Source organism: Equus caballus, chromosome 16 (genome assembly GCF_041296265.1).
Source record: "Equus caballus isolate H_3958 breed thoroughbred chromosome 16, TB-T2T, whole genome shotgun sequence".
NCBI classification, from domain to species: Eukaryota; Metazoa; Chordata; class Mammalia; order Perissodactyla; family Equidae; genus Equus; species Equus caballus.
Window position 1 is genome coordinate 7,177,003 of NC_091699.1, and position 19,849 is coordinate 7,196,851.

General features: G+C 35.9%; 1 pseudogene; it reads left to right on the forward strand.

The window, feature by feature from the left end:
- Positions 1 to 67: 67 nt before the first annotated feature.
- The window catches only part of LOC138918140 (regulator of DNA class I crossover intermediates 1-like), a 72,344-nt pseudogene continuing 52,562 nt past the window's right edge, over positions 68 to 19,849 (forward strand).

Consider the following 19,849-nt stretch of genomic DNA (forward strand, 5'->3'; position numbering starts at 1 on the left):
CCTTGCCTGGGGGCAACTTGCTAGGAGAGGTCTTTTAATCTTCCCCAAGCCTGAGGACCCTAGCACCATGTCTCTGCTCTTAAACCGAAAGCAGCTCAGCTTTTCCCCCACTGTCTTTCCAAAAGCTTCACATGTGGGGCCCGCCGTGGGTGAGGTTCTCTGCTCTCCCTCCCCCGCCTCCCGGGTCCTCCTCCTCTAGTGAGACCTCTGAGCAGCTGAGCCCTCTTCTCGCCCCTGCTTCTCCCTTTTCGAAGGGATTTCTTTGCGTCAATATATCGTCTTTGCACAAATTTGTAAGGCGTTATGGAAGAGGCCATTCCCTGCTGCCCTTAAATCCATTGGTGGGGGCTCGTATCCACCATAAATCCAATTTAGTTTGTTTTTGCAAGGGAGGGAAAGTGAAGCGTTTTTTGCTTTAACTTACAAGAGAATTTACAATTTGTTTTGTATTTAGAATTAATCACATAAAGGAGGATGAGTTGACAATTTAGCTTTATGTAACCTGTTCATTGCTGTTGACCTTCAAGTCCACTAGGATGGAAATCATGTGGGCCTGTAATTTCGTTTGATCAAATTCCCTGACGAAAAGAATTGTTTTGATTGAAACATTAAGCCATTAAATACAATTTTTGTCACAAGTAGACCCAGGACAGTGATGATATGGTTAGAATATAAGACATTTAAATTATTAGGAATTTTATAAGAGGAAAGACAGCTTTTGTGTTCAAGTATTGTAACGATGTCTGATAATTTTAGCAATAGCATTTATCCTGTTGAAGATATGTTAGCATCGTATTTTAGAAGTTTATCTGATTTATTCCTAGCTAATGTTCTAGCATCATGCTTCCACTTTGGAGAAAAGTGAAAACTCACTTACAAACGTCACACAATTTAGTTGATACATGATTATAATTTGATGTTTTTGAATTCTTTAAAATGTGAATATTAAATGAGATACAAAATCATCTTACAAATGCTTAAGCAGTATTAAAATATAGGTGCTATTATTATTCTGTCATATATCTTCTGGTTATTCAGGGAGTAGTATTTTGGTTGCTAGTGGGAGGATGCAAAAGTAATGTACTTCAGGAAACGTGTAGTCTAGGATTGTGTTTCTCAAAATGAGGTAGTGCTGCACCTGGAGATATTTGGTACCAGGGGGTTAAGAAACCACAGAAGAAACGTGACACATCTCCCTGGAGCATCAGTTTTATTCACAGATCGGAGGAAAATATATTTTTTAATTTAAGTAAACATGGATATGTTATAGAGTAAAAGGCAAAACTTGTGTGAAGTTGTAAGAGAAAATATGGAATTTTAAATAAATTTTCTTGAGGAGGTTGGGCTCGTTAGGGTCAAACTCCAGATTGGTAATGAAAAAATGAGTGTGTCCACTTTGTACTATCCCAGCAAACAAAGGTAGACAAGATTAGTTGATCATGGCGCTCTGACCATGAGGCCGTAAGGGCCTCAGAATCTGAGACAGTGCTTAGTAATCACTAGCAGTTGATTGGAGCTGCTGTAGAGTAGAAGTTTTAATCCTTGTCTCAGACCATCCTTGAGTACTTGTTTATTTCCCTCTGTTGTAGGATTAGTTTTGTTTGAAAATTTTGGGAACTGTTAGGAACTTAAAATATAGACGAGTAACTAGAGAACATTTACAAAGCTCTCTCAGAGCTGCTCCATCAGAGAATTCGGCATTAATTAATTCAACAAATACGTTTTTACTTGCCTCCCTGTTTAGGGCATTGTCAAGCTGTATAGTGGGATTCAAAAGAGAAAAAGATAAAACTTTGGACCACAAAAAGAATTTATGGTAGAATGGTGAGATTTGAATTAGGTGAATGATTTTAAGACTAGATAGTTAAATGGTACTTAATATATAACAAGTGCTGTTCTAAGAACTTTTTGTATATTAGCTCATTTACTCTTAAGAAGAACCCTATGAGGTATGTACAAATGTTATCCTCATTTTACTGATAGGGAAACTGAGGCACTGTTAATGTTAAGTGGCTTGCCCAAGGTCACCCAGCTAATCAATGACAGTTATTTGAGAACCATATGCTTAATGGCTATGCTATGCTATGCAATGTAGAAATACGAGTATTGTGAAAGTGGCACATGTAAAGGGCTATGGATGTTTAGAGAACAGAAAAATTACCTTAAACCTTGAAGGATAACAGTGTTGCACAGAACAAGCGCTACAGAGAAACAATGAAACACAGGTTCTTAAAAGCTGAAAAGGAAGTGAGATAAATAATTATCAAATTGGAGACCTAGTTTTTACCAAGGCTTCTTAGAAGAGATGGGTTGGGAGGGCAGTATTAAAGAACCTGAAAGGATTATTTGGCAGACAGTAAATAGGTCTGCATTAAGACAGGAAAACACTTGCAAAGAGGCTTTATACCTTTTTTCCAAGGAAATGAATGAAGCAGGCTATAGCAAGTTTATATTTTGGTTGTAGCAACCTGATTGTATACACTAAATCAAACCAAGGTATTCTTGTTGTGTATTATAGGGACCTGATATACAGTTTAATTGCGGAATCATTTGATAGGAGCGTCTTTACAATTGCAAAGGTCTTTGCAAGTTTTCTTGGCATAAAAGAAACTTGGCATTTAACTTTTTGCTGCTCTTCTGTTTGGGGAGTCTACCAGTCATATGTAAGATTTTTTTTTGTGAGGGAAGGGACTGGTGGCTAGGGAAGAAATAAGCTTTCCTTATTTTGATTTTTAAATTACTTGGTTTGGCTTTAGTGTTATGGTTTGTGGGCGTCTTTGAAGATATAACATTTCATTTCAAACAAAGTCTCATTTAGGGTAAAGAGATTTGGTCTAAGCTGAAACTAATTGACATATCTATGATAGCAGTTCCCAGTCTACTGTCCCTGAAACTTGCTAATCAGCCATAATGTCAGATTTTTCAATTTAATGGGTTCTTTCTTTTTTTCCTAAAATTATATTCTTTTTTTGACTTAAAATGCCCCTCCCATTTTAAGTCCTTTCTTTTTTTCTCCCCCTGCTTTTTCTTCCCAAATCCCCCCAGTACATATTTTAGTTGGGGCATGTGGGATGCCACCTCAGTGTGACCTGATGAGCGGTGCCATGTCCACGCCCGGGATCTGGACCAGTGAAACGCTGGGCCACCTAAGCAGAGGACGTGAAATTAACCACTCGGCCACGGGGCTGGTCCCAAGACCTTTCTTGACAAAATTAAAAATATGAATCATTTGTCAGTCTTACCAATTAAATAATTTTTTTTTTTTTAGTTGTCTGGGAATCATTGACCTAGAACTCTAATCTTTGTTTTGTACTTTTACGTCAGCACTGAGACCCTGTGTTTTCCTAGTCACATTGAGGTGTAAATTTGAAAGAGGACAGGTATAAGCACTGATCTTTTTAATTTGGAAAAGATTCTCTTTTATTTTCAGTATTTGGTGATTGATAACTTGTTTCACCAAATTCATAGCCACCTCAGACATGAAGGTGGTAGGAAGAGAAGAGAGAAAGGAGAAGATAAAGATGTGACCAGTCTTTGGGCCTCGATATGCTATTCAGAATGGGATCAACTATAGATCTGAAATACAGCACTATACATGCAGTGTAAGAAGACTTTTTGTTTTAATTAGAGGAGGTTTATTTTTATAACTTAGATTGAAGAATGCAACCCGTGTCATAAGAAAGACACAGATAAAATCCTGTTTGAATTTAGGTGAAGGAGAGGTTTGCATTTGTAAATGTAGGCCTAGAATATTCACCTGTGCAAAGTATTTAGCGAGTGCTATGTACCAGGCACTGTGCCAGGTCAGAGTATAAAGTAACTGAAATTTAGTCTCTTTCTGAGAGATTTATAGCTTATTGGGGAGGGGGGAATATGACATTCCATAAAGTTTGAAAATGTTGAAAGATCAGGGGCCAAAATATATGATTTAAAAAAAACAGTGTGAACAATAGTAGAACATAGGAAAGTTTTAGCTGAGAGTTTGGCAAATCAGAAACAAGGCTAAAGGAAAGTTTGATGGAGAAAAAGAATAAAATAAATGTTATGTGAATAGTTGGAGATAAGATTACTTATTTAAATACTTAAAAATGTGTATATGTGTCTGCGTGATGGTGAGGTTGAAAACCAGACTGAGAAGTTGAAATTTGATCTGTTGGATATTGAGGAGTCATTCAAATTCAGAAGTACCACAGTGAAAGTGGTATTCTATGACTGTTTGTTTGTGGTGCTAGTGGTGTGTAGTTTGGAATATAGTGGTGAAAGACTCCAAGACAGTGATACCAGTTAGGATTCTTCTGGGGAAAAATAATCAATACTATTTTTCCATTTTCTTGTATGACTATATATTTTCCAGATCAAATCAAAACCAGTCCTAGGGCTGGCGCGGTGGCCGAGTGGTTAAGTTCGTGCGCTCTGCTTCGGCGGCCCGGGGTTTCGCCAGTTCGAATCCTGGGCGCGGACATAGCACTGCTCATCAGACTATGCTGAGGTGGTGTCCCACATGCCACAGCTGGAAGGACCCACAACTAAAAATACACAACGATGTACTGGGGGTCTTTGGGAGAAAAAGGAAAAATAAAATCTTTAAAAACAAAACAACCCCCAAAAAAGCAAGCAAAAAAAAACAGTCCTATGTGAATTTGGGTTAATTATTAAACCTCTCTGTATAGGAGCAGATCAGGTTGTGAGGGACCTTCATAATGGAAAAAAGAATACAAAATTGTGACTACAAAATTAGGTATAGGGCTTGGAAGGGGAATATGCAGATGAAGGGCTCTGAACTTAAGTTTAATTAGCTTTACAATAAATTCTCTTTACTGTGAATTAGCCTCTGTCCCTGCATCTCTTTCTTCATCTGTTAAATGGGGATAACACTTAAATGTACGGTGAACATCATCCCAGTTTGCCTAGGACAGTCATGGTTTATGCCTGTGATCCTAGTGGCACGCCCAGTTTAGCATTTGTTTTCGGAGTTTTTGTTTTTTAATTAAATATAAGCTACCATTAATGGTTCCGTTAAAATGAACCCAGATAGATTCAGTGAACATCCTTTTTTTTATTTTAACCTCTGCCATGGTCTGTATTAGTGCATGAGCAACGTGTGCGGTGAAGAACGTTCTCACTTTAACATGTGGTTAAATCTGAAGACATCCAATGATAACCCAGGCCTGACACTTTCCAGATAGAAAGTAACTAACAGCTTCTTTTAAAGATAGCATGAAGGGCACTTGCTGATAAAGTGTGCTGAGACATGAGTGGCTGGGTACAACTAACTTGCTGGATGGGATGGGAGAAGTATTTAATGCTGCTGTCTCTGCTAGCCACTTGTACCAGCTAGTTGTAACATTGCATTCTAAGGTCTGAGAGATTTGTATAGCCGCCATGCCTGGGAGTGGGGTCAATAGGAAACATGGAGAATTTTAGATGAGGTGTAAGTGAAATATTTGCTAGGAATAGAGGCTAATCAGTCCTGTCAGAGTGCCTACAAAGAGTAGTAGGAATGTTGTTGCTACAGTGGTTTTGTCAACAACCGTTTCCTTTTTCATAGTGTTTAGTAATGCTTTTGTAACCTTTTGGCAGCAGGGAGCTCAAATAAAGGAAAATTAATGCTTCATGATAAATACTGATGCTTTGTTTTTCATTTGAGTTGATGAATCTATAACTAGTACACAAAATGTTTGCCAGCATTTAGCATCTCTCATGGTCACATGACAATCTGAATGCACAAATCTGCTGAAAAAGCATCAGGAGTTACTTTCAGATTTGGTAGTTATTTTAAGGAGATTATAGCTGCAGACAATAGTTTATCACATGTAACTGCAGAACATTAAAGATAAAATTATTTCTGCAATGATAATATAAATAGAAATTTGATGGATCATAGCATCTTGGGTAAAACAGACTCTTACTAAATTATGTAACCTGTGTAGCCAAGATACACTTGGAATTGGTTGTAGTTCATGTATATTTCACAGTTGTAGTCAAAGAGGCTTGATATTTTACTGAACAAAGCTACAGTTGTCAGAATTTTCATTTTTTTATATGCACAGTTAATGTAACTGAATTACACTGTTTTTGAGACCATACTGATGTTGAATCCAAAAAAGAATACTTTGGCGTGTTGTTATAAGCTTGCTTTCTTTGTTGCCTTTTATTAATTGGATTTCATAAACATTTGACTCTTTGAAGAGTTACTTGATAAATCAGTCTATGTATCCTGCATTGTTATTGAACATTTTTGCAAGCAAGTCCTCTAAATTTTGATGACATTTTATTCAAAAACAGTTGAAAATATTTATTCAAAATATCCCATAAATGGAGTGAAAAACTTCAACTTTAGAAGCTTTTAGTGAATTATAATTGTTGAAATAAAGTTTTTAAGATTTAATTGTGAATAACCTGAAATACACATCTGTGTTGGGCTATCATTCACAATCTAAGATCTCTTCCATTGTATGACCCAGGAGATGGCTGTTCATGTTTATCATTACAGCCTGTAACTATGAAACAATATTTTCCATGTGAAAGTAGTATAAGAATTCAATCTCTAAGAACTTATTTTAATTAGGCTCTGTATTCTGAATATTAGGTGGATTTCTGCCTCATCGATTGACACTTTTTTTCTCAATACCATACCTTTTGTAATTCATATTACTCTAAAAACTTTTTCTTGTATTGCAAGAGAAGAATTTATATGAAAGCCATAGCATTCTAATGTATATCATTACTATTCCTGACACATCAGGTGGACCTGCTTTAGTTTTGTGGAAAACCAACCTAAGTACTTTTTCTAGGCTAGTTACTGTCCTGAATCTTAATAAGTCTGCTAGCTAACAATGTTAACATTATGATGTCTTAGGTTAATATTAATTTCACTGTGACACAAGCCATAAAATAATTTTTTCAATTGTTAGTTATTGCTTTATTAATTTTGTTTACATTTTTCACTTTGAATCACACTTAAGATGTTATTACAAGATTGTAACAATCTGGAAACGGTTTCTTTTGCATGGCACCTCGCCACTAAAAAGATAAACTAAGCAGAAAAATAAAAAGCAAAACAAAATAAACAAAAAAGAAAATTCAAGACTAGCTGACAGTTAAGATATGTGACACCCATAGTATTTAATCCCTAATGTAGTTTCAACATCTCCTGCGTACTCCATGTAAAATGTACGTTCGTGTTGTTCTTGATGTTTCCTTGATCACATTACTGCCTGTCTTTTCTTTTTTAAAGAAAGTATTTCTTTAGCGTTTTCCTTTAAATCTTTGCTTACTAGAAAGAATGGCAAGGGGCAGAATGCCCTGTTATATTTTTGTAGTCAGTATGGTTTTATTTCTTCCTTTCTCTCTCTCTTCTTTCCTTCTCCCCTTCCCTCCCTTCTCTTCTCTTCTTTCCCTTTCTTAACCTCTTTACACTTCTCTATTTTACTTTATTCTTTCTATCTTAATGAAGAATAAGGTAGTGTAATCTATATCCCTGCTTCCCACAATTGATAACTTGTGGAGTGTTCTATGAAGAAGTTATGGCCTTTTGATTTTATTTTCAGTATGTAGCTATAATGGCAACTAATATTGTTCACTTAAACTTTTACTGAAAGAGATGGTTGCAATATATTTCTTTAAAAATCCATTTTCTAGAATAACATAGTAATTACTGTTAAAGAGATGAGCTTCATTCCCACCTCCCCACACCTAAATCTCTGGTAATTTAAATTTCAGGACAAAAATTAGAGAAACTCTTAAAATTGTTTTTTATAAAGTGCATATAAATTTCATGAAGAAACTGATGTTTGAATGGGGTCTTGAAGGTATTGAAAGTTTTGAGTACAAAATATGGTGGGAGGAGTCTCCATATATGGAGAAGAAAAACTATATTTTCATTTGGTCGGGTGTTGGAATACATGAAACGCAGGAATGGAAAACAAAGTTGAAATCTAAGTTGGGGCAGGCAATGGAAGTCACGTCCCTAAGTGATAATCAGAGCTGTGTTTTATTGCTATTACCAATGTAGTAAGAAATATAGGAGAACATTTGCATAAAATCAAGGAGACTCTTTAATGTATAATTATGGTAGCTAGCTACATACTTAATATTGCAGTAGTCAAAGTAGCAAATGACTTCTGAGGATTCACATTTTATATATAGCAAGCTATTTTAATTATCTGCACGTTTTTCTTTTTCTCAGATATAAAATTCCATCTAGTTTACCCCATTATTTGGGGATATATTCATTTGTTCTCCCGTCTTTTCTATCTTATTTTTTTCTACCTTTATTGAGGTATAATCGACAAATAAAATTGTAAGATATTTAAAGTATACCATGTGATGGTTTGATATATGCATACATTGTGAAAGTTAATTAACACATCCATCACCTCAGATATTTCTCTTTTTTGGTGAGAACATTTAAGTTCTACTCTCTTAACAGATTTCAATTATACAATACAATGTTATTTTGTATTAACAAATGGTATGGTTACCATGTTATCCTCAGAACTTATTCATCTTATAACTTAAAGTTTGTATGCTTTTACCAACCTCTCCCTATTTACCTGACCCCCCAGCAACCACTTGTCTGTTCTCTGTTTCTATGATTTTAACTTTTTTTTAGATTCCACATATAAGTGGTACCATGTCCTATTTGTCTCTGTCTGACTTAATTATCTAATGCCTTCCAGGTTCATCCATGTTATCACAAATGACAGGATTTCTTTCCTTTTTTTGTGAGGAAGATTGGCCCAGAGCTAACATCTGTTGCCAATCTCTCTCTTTTTGCTTGAGAAGATTGTTGCTGAGTTAATATCTGTGCCAGTCTTCTTCTACTTTTTGTGTGGGATGCAGCCACAGCATGGCTTGACACGTGGTGCTAGGTCTGTGCCTGGGATCTGAACCTGTGAACCCCGGGCTCCCAAAGTACAGCATGCGAACTTGACCACTATGCTGCTGGGCTGGCCCAGGATTTCTTTCTTTTAAAAGGGTGAATGATATTCCATGGTGTATATATATACCAAATTTTCTTGATCCATTCATCCATTGATGTACTCTTAATCTGCTTCATACCTTGGTTGTTGTGAATAAGGCTCCTATGAACATGGGAGTACAGATATCTGTTTGAGATGTTGATTTCTCTTTGGATATATACCCAGAATTGGTGCTGCTCGATCAAATGGTAGTTCTTTTAATTTCTTGAAGAACCTCCATGCTGTTTTCCATAATGGCTGCACCAATTTATATTCCCACCAATAGTGCACAAGGGTTCCCTTTTCTCCACATCCTAATATTTGTTCTCTCTTTTCTTTTTGATGCAAGTCATCCTAAACGACATGAGGTGATAAATCATTGTGGTTTTGATTTGCATTTCCCTGAGCATTAGTGATATTGAGAACCTTTTCCTGTACCTGTTGATCATTTGCATGTCTCTTTTGAAAAATGCCTATGTACGTCCTTTGCCCATTTTTTAACTAGGTTATTTGTTTTTTGCTGTTGAGTAGTATGAGTTCCTCATATTGTGGATATTAAACTCTTATCAGATATAAGATTTGCAAATATTTTCTCCAATTCCATAGGTTCCCTTTTCATTTTGTTGATGGTTTCCTTTGCTGTGCAGAAGCTTTGTAGTTTGATGTAGTCCCACTTTTTAATTTTTGCTTTTGGTGTCCAATCCAAAAAATCATTGCCGAAACCAATTTCAAGGAGCTTACCCCCTGTGTTTGCTTCTAGGAATTTTATGGTTTCAGGTCTTATATTCAAGTCTTTAATCCATTTAGAGTTGATGTTTGTGTACAGTGTAAGATAACGGTTACAGTTTCATTCTTTTTCATGTGACTGTCTAGTTTTCCCAACACTATTTATTGAAGAAACTGTCCTTTCCCCACTGTGTATTCTTGGTTCCTTTGTGATAAATTGAATGACCATATATTTCTGGCTTATTTCTGGATATTCTATTCCATTGGTCTGTCTGGCTGTTTCTATGCCAATACCATACAGTTTGATTACTGTCACTTTGTAATATAGTTTGAAATCAGGAAGTATGATGCCTCCAGCTTTCTTCTTTCTCAATTATGCCTTGGCTATTTGGGATCTTTTGTGGTTCCATACAAATAATAGGGTTGTCTGTTTTATTTTTGTGAAAAATGCCACTAGAATTTTGATAGGGGTTGCATTAAATCTGATATGTCATTTGATTTCTGGGCTTTCAATTCTGTTCCATTGATCTGTAGGTCTGTTTTTCACCAGTACCATCCTGTTTTGATTACTATAGCTTTGTAGTATATTTTGAAATCAGGGATTGTGATGCCTCCAGCTTTATTCTTTTTTCTCAGTATTGCTTTAGCTGTTTGGGGTCTTTTGTTGCCCCATATGAATTTTAGGATCCTTTGTTCTATTTCTGTGAAGAATGTCATTGGGATTCTGATTGGGATTGTATTGAATCTGCAGATTGCTTTAGGGAGTATGGACATTTTAACTGTATTTATTCTTCCGATCCATGTGCACGGAATATCTTTCCATTTCTTTATGTCTTTATCAATTTCTTTCAATAAAGCCTTAATAGTTTTCATTGTATAGGTCTTTCACCTTCTTGGTTAAATTTATTCCTAGAAATTTTATTCTTTTTGTTGTGATTGCAAATAGTATTTTATTCTTGAGTTCTCTTTCTCTTAGTTTGTAATTAGAGTACAGAAATGCAAATGATTTTTGCAAGTTCATTTTGTACCCTGCCATTTTTCTGTTATTGTTGATTATTTCTAATAGCTTTCCAATGGATTCTTTAGGGTTTTCTATATATAAAATCATGTCGTTTGCAAACAGTGAGCATTTCACTTCTTCATTACCTATTTGGATACCCTTTACTTCTTTTTCTTGCCTAATTGCTCTGGCTATACCTCCAGTACTATTTTGAATACGAGTGGTGAGGGTGCGCACCCTTGTCCTGTTTCTGTTCTCAGAGGGATGGCTTTTAGTTTTTCCCCGTTGAGTATGATGTTGGCTTGGGTTTGTCATATATGGCCTGTATTATGTTGAGATACTTTCCTTCTATACCCATTTTATTGAGAGTTTTCATCATAAATGGATGTTAGATCTTGTGAAATGCTTTCTCTGCATCTGAGATGATCACGTTTTTTATTCCTCATTTTGTTAATTTGGTGTATCACATTGATGGATTTGTGGATGTTGAACCATCCCTGTGTCCCTGGTATAAATCCCACTTGATCATGGTGTATGGTCCTTTTAAGATTTTGCTGTATTCGGTTTGCCAGTATTTTGTTGAGGAGTTTTGTATCTCTGTTCATCAGCAAAATTGGCCCGTAATTTTCTTTTTTTGTGTTATCCTTGTCTGGCTTTGGTATCAGCTTGATGTTGGCCTTGTAGAATGACTTACGAAGTATGCAGTCTTTTTAAATTTTTTGAAATAGTTTGAGAAGGATAGGTATTAAATCTTTGAATGTTTGGTAGAATTCTTAAGAGAAGCCATCTGGTCCTGGACTTTTATTTTTTGGGAGGATTTTGATTACTGTTTCAATCTCTTTACTTGTGATTGGTCTTTTTAATTCTCTATTTCTTCTTGATTCAGCTTTGGCAGATTGTATGAGTCTAAGAATTTATCCATTTCTTCTGGATTTTGCAATTTGTTGGCATATAGTTTTCATAGCGTTCTCTTATGATCCTTTGTATTTCTGTGGTATCGGTTAATTTCTCCTCTTTCATTTCTAATTTTATTTGAGCCACCTCTCTTTTTTCCTTAGTGAGTCTGGCTAAGGGTTTGTCAATTTTATCTTCTCAAGGAACCAGCACTTGGTCGTTGATCCTTTCTACCATTTTTGTGGCTTCAATTTCATTTATTTTTGCTCTAATTGTTATTATTTCCCTCCTTCTGCTAACTTTGGGTTTTGTTTGTTCTTCTTTTTCTATTTCTGTTACGTGCAGTTTAAAAGTGCTTACTTGAGATTTTTCTTGTTTTTTAAGGTGAGCCTGTGTTGCTATGATTTTCCCTCCTAGGACCACTTTTGCTGCATCCCATGAGTTGGTGTGGTATAATGTATTTTCATTTTCATTTGTCTCCAGATATCTTTTGATTTCTCCTGTAATTTCTTCAATGATCCATTGGTTGTGCAGTACTATGTTGTTTAGCCTCCACATATCTGTCACTTTTGTAGCTTTTTTCTTGTAGTTGGTTTCTAGTTTCATAGCATTATGGTCACAAAAGATGCTTGATATGATTTCAGTCTTCTTAAATTTATTAAGGCTTGCCTTCTTTCCCAACATATGGTCTATCTTTGAGAATGTTCCATGTGCACTTGAGAAGAATGTGTATTCTGCTGTTTTTATATATTTTCTATTAAGTCCATCTGGTCTAGTTTTTCATTTAATTCCATTATTTCCTTCTTGACTTTCTGTCTAGATGATCTATCCATTGATCTAAGTGGGGTTTAGGTCCCCTACTATTATTATGTAGTAGTTCACTTCTCCTTTTAGGTTTGTTAATAGTTACTTTATATACTTTGGTGCTCCTATGTTGGTTGCATCCAAATATGTATTTCTTATTGTAAATTACAATATCACAATGATCAATCTGTTGTTCAAAGTGGGGTTTTGAAGTCCCCTGCTATTGTTTATTGCTGCCTATTTCTCCTTTTAGTTCTGTTTATATTTGCTTTATATATTTAGGTGCTCCAATGTTGGGTGCATAAATATTTACAGTTCTTGTATCCTTTTGATGAATTGACTCCTTTATCATTTTGTAATGGCCTTTGCTGTCTCTTGTTACAGTCTTTGTCTTCAAGTCTATTTTGTCTGAGAATTATGCTACCATAGCTTTTGGTTTCCCTTTGCATGTAATATCTTTTTCCATCCCTTTACTTTCAGTCTGTTTGTGTCCGTAATGCTGAGATGAGTCTCTTGTAGGCAACATATATTTGGGTCATGTTTTTTAATCCATTCAGCCAAAAAACATTTACATTTAAAGTAATTATTTACATGGATGGACTTACCATGGCCGTTTTGTTGTTTTCTGGTTGTTTTGTAATTCTTCTATTCCTTTCTTCCTCTCTTGTTCTCTTCCTGTGTGATTTGATGATTTTCTCTATGGTATACTTTGATAACTTTCTCTTTATCTTGTATATCTCCTCTAGCCTTTTACTTTGTGGTTACCATGAGGCTTACTTAAAACATACTTGCCTGCTCACTCCATGTTGAACCCTGAGGGGATAGCTCTGGTGAGTGCTGCATTCCTGTTAAGAATGCTTATTTATTTGCCATAGTCTTGTGGGTCCTGTGGACACAAGCCCATTGGCTTTCAGAGCTAGGTGTTTTGGGAGTCTGTCTGTTTGGTGAGAGTCTTAAAATTTGGAGCACTAGATGTGGAGGTCAAACCCTTTGCTCCTCAGGGAGAAGGTGGAGTTGGGGATTCCCTTCTGACTGTATGGCATTGTGGCAGGGTTGGGGATTATGATGAGAGTGTGTCTCAGCCTTTCCTACCTGTTTCAACCTGGGTATTTTTGCATTTGTCCCGTGTGTACAAGTCGCTAGTCTAGTTTCTGGATCTCTTTCAGAGAGAATGCTCCAAGTGTAGCTGTACATTTGGTGTGTCTGTGGGAAGAGGGGGGCTCAAGATCCTCCTATATCATCATCTTGGTCAACACTTGGGGGAGAAAAAAAAACAATTTTACAGTTTTATTTTAAGTTAGCCTAAGCAAAACTGTTAGAAGCAACTATTAGGACTATATATATATATATTTTTTTTTTTCCACTGACATAGCCAAGTAAAAAGTCACTTGGATTGTCAACTAGTTTAATTTTAATCTACATCTCTTTAGTGGACATTTGTACTCACTGGCAGCCAAGCATCTGAGCCCCTTATCTATGTGTGGGGGTATTTCCTACCTTATGAGTTTTGGTGATAGGCACAGACCACCTCCCTATGTGGAATCTTGGGGAAAAAACCCAGACATTTGTTTCACTATGCTTTGCAGCTAGCAAATAGGCGTGTGACCTAAGCTGAGACTTATATGCTCTTGTCCTGTACTTTGAATTAGAAGCTAGTAACACAAAGAAGTAGGGACTACAGAGCTTCTATTGTAGTTGGAAGCAGTTGCAAGAGCTGCAGCAGGATTGAATTTTAATGCCAGTGATGCCAGGGGGTGGTGTTCACTGTCCAGGAGTGGAACTGGTGCAGTCAGTGGTGTTTAGTGTTCACCAGTGCCGGAAGTGGTGTTCTTAGGAGACTAATTATGGCTTGATTTTGACTATGATGCCACAGCTCCCTAGACTTCCTTGTTCTTGCCAGGTGCAAAACGTGCTTCCTCAGCCTTGTTGACATGTTTGTTGGTTACCTGATTTTCTTTTAATAAATTTATTTTCTGTTTAAATTAACCAAAGGAGCTTTCAATTTCTTGTAACTTAAGAATCCTAACTGATGCAGTTTTCTTTTCTAGTGCAGGTAATTGAGAGTGACTATATTTGGTAAAACATTTAGACATATAGTACTATTTAGTAGCATTGGTTGCCTTAATAATAATTTAAAATGTTCTTTTTATGAAATTGCCTTTGACTTATACGTTAGGATCTTTTTTCACTTTCAATGTGGTCTAGTATTAGTAGGCTAATCTAGCAATTGGTCTTGAAATCCTAATTAATTTTTTCTTAGGCACATAGGAATAGGGATTATGGAGTACATAGAATTTGGTGAGAGCCATAAGAGTGTCCTGGATAATGGAAAATCATCCTGGAGTAAAATCACTTGATTTATACATATATGAAGACTGTGTTTAGGCTTTGGCTAGTCCCTAATTCTATTGATCTTTATAATGTGGGAACTTCTTATAGAATTGACTTTTCTTCCTACTGTCTCTGTAATCGGGATTGTTTAATACTGCTGGCTCTGTCATACTTCTTATATTTTGGAACTTTGAAAAGTCGCTTTGCTTTCTCTTTTTTTGAGGAAGATTAGCTCTGAGCTAACTGCTGCCAATCCTCCTCTTTTTGCTGAGGAAGACTGGCCCTGAGCTAACATCTGTGCACATCTTCCTCTACTTTATACGTGGGACGCCTCCCACGGCATGGCTTGCCAGGCGGTTCCATGTCCACCCCTGGGATCCGAACCGGCGAAACCCAGGCTGCCAAAGCGGAATACGCACACTTAACTGCTGCACCACAGGTCCAGCCCCCACTTTGCTTTCTTTGCCTTAAGTTTTAAAATGATGGAGAATAAACTAATCTCTAATGTCCTCTCTAGCCTTAGCATTTGATGGGTCAATGAAATGTGATTTATTTCCTTTTTCTTTTCTAAAGTTTGAATGCCAGCAGTGCACTTATGCTGCATGGATCTGGACAGATCAAATTCTTTGCTCAGTGAACTCAAAATGGTCAATTAAGACATAGCTATTGGGAAGTATGTTAAAGTACAAGTTCAGTAAGTACCAAAGTCTGGGGGTATTCAGTAACTGTCATTCATGTAGTTTATGAAAATCATTTGGAAAATGAACAGCTTTGTATATTCACAGTTGAAATTCTTGGAAGACAGTATAATATCTGGTTGAAAACTTCAAAACCAGAATGCTTAGGTTTCAGTCTGGCTCTACCATTTATTAGCAGTGTGACCTTGGGCAAGTTACTTAACCTCTCTGCATCTTAGTTTCTTCATCAGTAAAATGGGGATAAAAATAGAACCTACCTTACAGAGTTCCTGTGAAGATTAAATGAGTTTGTACATGTAAAGTATCTGAAGTGTCTAGAAAGGTGCAAGACATATGGTACTCATCATTAGCAATTATTATTTTCATGTTATTATATAATGTCATGTAGCTAAAATACATTTTGTCATTTTACTTATAATTCTTGTATAAATCTTGAATTTGAGATCATAGTTCCATGTATATCCAAAAGATTTATTGTGCATATCCGCTTATCTTGTCATGAATGTTTTATGGCATTCTACTATTATTAATAGAGCAAATAATTTATAACCATTAAATATTGCACTATCATGGGATTCGTTGCAGTGTTTGGCACAGAGATCATAGTTGTGAAGCACATCCATAAAAGCTAGCTGTGTTTTAAAGAAGTTATGAGATTTCAAGTATGCATAGCTGATATAGTAATGTAGCTGAATTGCTCTAATAATAAACTTAACATTTCTTTCAATCCTATATAGATTTTGGTCCTTTCTCTACTTCCTGTTGATAGAAGTAGAATATTGAAATACAAGGAAAATTAAAATGGCAGCATTGACCAAGAATATTGCTATCATATGAGAATGTTTCAGTGGTACCTCCTTGCCAATGCATTGATTTCTCTTTGCTTATCTTGATTTTATAATTCAGATGTATTTTATGCTTCATTATTAATGATAGGTGTAGAGTCTTTCTTATTAGTTCTTGGATTTTCTATTTAAGAAAATTTTGTGAAACAGTATATACTCTAACATTTGAGAACATTTTCATAGTTTCTTTTCATAAAATAGCATAATTATCACTATACTTTTAGATTTTAATTCCAAATCTTTAATTCAACTAAAATGACATCATTTTATTTTATTTATGTATTTATTTTGGTGAGGAAGATTGGCCCTGATCTAATATCTGGTTCCCATCTTCCTCTTTTTGCTTGAGGAACATTGTCCCTGAGCTAACATCTGTGCCAATCTTCCTCTATTTTGTATGTGGGATGCTGCCACAGCATGGCATGATGAGCAGTGTGTAGGGCCGTGCCTGGGATCTGAACCCAGGAACCCTGGGCCACCAAGGTGGAGCATGTGAACTTAACCAGTTTGCCACCAGGCTGGCTCAACAATCATTTTAGAGACCATTTCTTTAATCATTGTGTTTTTTATCCTGTTTCCTTTTTCAGGACCAGGGTTCTGATCAAGCAGGAAAGGAGAAAGCAAAAGGTAAAGAGAATATGTTTATTTGTGTTAGCTTTATGAAAAAAGTGATCTTCTAAAGCATTTTTCCAAGGGTAATAACTAAGTGAAATTGGAAGACTCTCTTCCTTTAGTCTTCTCAACCTTGTAGATAGGTTGATAACCAACCATTTTGCTTAGGCAGAGACTTAAGGACCTTGTTGATTCTTGTTGTCATTCTAGTTCCAAGATGTATCCCAAGTCTGATAACTTCTCACTACCTATACTATTAGCACCCTGATTCAAATCATCATCATTTATTGCCTAGAGTAGTATAATGGCCTTATAACCTACCACCGTTTTTTGTTTTTTAATTACATTGATCATTACACAGTAAAGTTGAGCATGTATGTACATTACAGCTCAGCAGTATATATCTGAGTGAAACTCTTCCACTTGTGAACTTTGAGACATGTACAAGCTTGTTTGGATATTGTTGTTGTTAAGTAGCAAACAAAAAAAAGAGAAAGAAGGAGGAGAAAGAGAGAAAGAAGGACAGGGGAGGAGGAAGGAAAGGGGACCACCCAAATGTCCATTAGCAGTAAAATGGTTAAGCAAATAGTGGCATACCCAAGTAATGATGGAACAGTGAAAATGTTTCAACTACGCGTAATTAGTGTGGATGAATCTCAAAAACATAAAGTTGGATAAAGAAAGCAACTCACAAAAGAATACAAGCAGTAAGATTCCGTGTACGAAAAGTTCCAAAACAGAAAAAATATGTTCGAAGGTAGTAAAATTTAAAGAAAAGCAAGGGAGTGATTATTATGAAAGCAGGATAGTTGTTAACTCAGTGAATTGATGCTTCATTGTAAATTTAACTTGTATTTCCTTGATTACTAATGAGACTGACTATCTTGTCATTCAGGTTTCCTCTTTTGTCAGGTACTTTTCCAAGTAGTTTTTTCATTTTTTATTTGAGTTGTTTATCTTTTTCTTATTGTGTCTATGTATTTAGGAATTATTTGTCAGGTATATTTGTCCTTTGGCTTTTAATTTTAGTTTTTCAATCCTGTCTTTGAAGAAAAGTTCTTAATTTTAATGTAATTGAATTTATCACTGTTTTTCTGCTTTATCTTTTACTCCTTTGTAGTCTGTGACACAGTGGTTAGTATGATCTTTTAAAGGCACAAATCAGAATTTATCACTCCCCAGCTTAAAAGCCTCAATTGCTTTTCATTGCTCTTAGAATGAAATCTGATTTTACCAAAGTCTAAAAGAATCAGAAGGATCTGCACCCTGCCTGCCTCTCTGACCTTGTTTCTTACTACTTGTCCTATTCATTTTATTTCAGCCACACTGACCTTCTTTCTGCCACTGTTCTTTGTCTGGAATAGTCTCCCTCGAGATATTTGCATGTCTGGCTTGTCAACATTTGAGTCTCAGCAAAAGTATGTCCTCTTAGATTGGCCTTCTCTGATCACTACATCTAAATAGCTCCCTGCCCTCCAAATGCTGTCTCTCCTTTACCCTCTTTAATTGGTCACTCTTTCATAATCCTATATTTTCTTAGAAATTTGTTTATTCTGTCCCCCCATTAAAATATCTTCATGAGAAGAAGGATTTTACCACGTTTGTTCATTTTCTATCTCCTGTGCCTTGAACTGTCTCTAGCAATAACATAGACACTCAATAATAAATAAACTATGAATGAAGGCTGTCCCAAGACTATTTTTAAAAAGTAATCTAACTCTATCTGGATCATTCTTTTGAATATTTATCAGAAAGGGAAAGACACATGGCTCTTCCCAAGGTGTTGATCTCTAATCGTGTCACTTTTCTCTTCTTTGAAAATTTCATACCTTCCTTTACATCCCCAAACCTCTCTTTCCCAACACTATTCTTTATCCCTTCATGCTCGTTAAATGACCTTGTATCATAGTTCAGAGGAAATAGAAGCTATCAGATGAGAATTATCTCAAATTTCTACCACCAGTTCTATAAACCACCTTCCTTCTTCATCCATCTTCTCTTTCCCTCCTCTAACTACAGAAGTAATTCCCTCTGATCAAAGGAAGGTCTCTCTGTCTGTGATCTGGATTCCATTTACTTCCGCTTTCCATTGATATTTACACATACTGAATTTTCTCCTATTAGACAAGTAAAGGTGTATCTGGGTCCTTTCTCTTTCCTGCTATGCCCTTTCACTCTCATCTCCCATTTGTTCCTTGGTCCCCTTCACTGTACAGCTCTTACTAGTGTCAAAATTGAACTTTATAAATCATACAGACAGAAAATCAATAAGGAAATATTGGTCTTAAATGACACATTAGACCAGATGGACTTACTAGATATATGCAGAGCGTTCTATCCGAAAACAGCAGAATACACATCTTTTCAAGTCGGTCGGAACATTTTCCAGGATAGAGCATATGTTAGGCCACAAAACAAGTCTCAGTAAATTGAAGAAGATTGAAATCATATTAAACATCTTTTCTGAGCACCATGGTATGAGACTAGAAATCAACTACAAGAAGAAAACTGGAAATAACAAAACATGGAGTCTAAACAACATGCTGCTCAACAACCAGTGTGTCATTGAAGAAATCAAAGAGCAAGTAAATGATACATGTCTACCTAAGGAAGTAAGAAAAATCTCAGATAAACAGTCTAATCTTACAACTAAAGGAACTAGAAAAGGAAGAACGAACAAAACCCAAAGTTAGTAGAAGGAAGGAAATCGTAAAGATCAGAGCAGAAATAAATAGAAACTGAAAAAATACCATAGAAAAGATCAATGAAACTAAGAGCTGGTTCTTTGAAAAGGTAATTGATAAACCTTTAGCCAGACTCATCTAGAAAAAAGGAGAGGCCCCAAATAAGTAAAATCAGAAATGAAAGAGAAGTTATGTCTGACACCTCAGAAATGCAAATATCATGATATTACTATGAACAATTAGATGCCAGCAAATTATACAACCTAAAAGAAATAGATAAATTCCTAGAAAC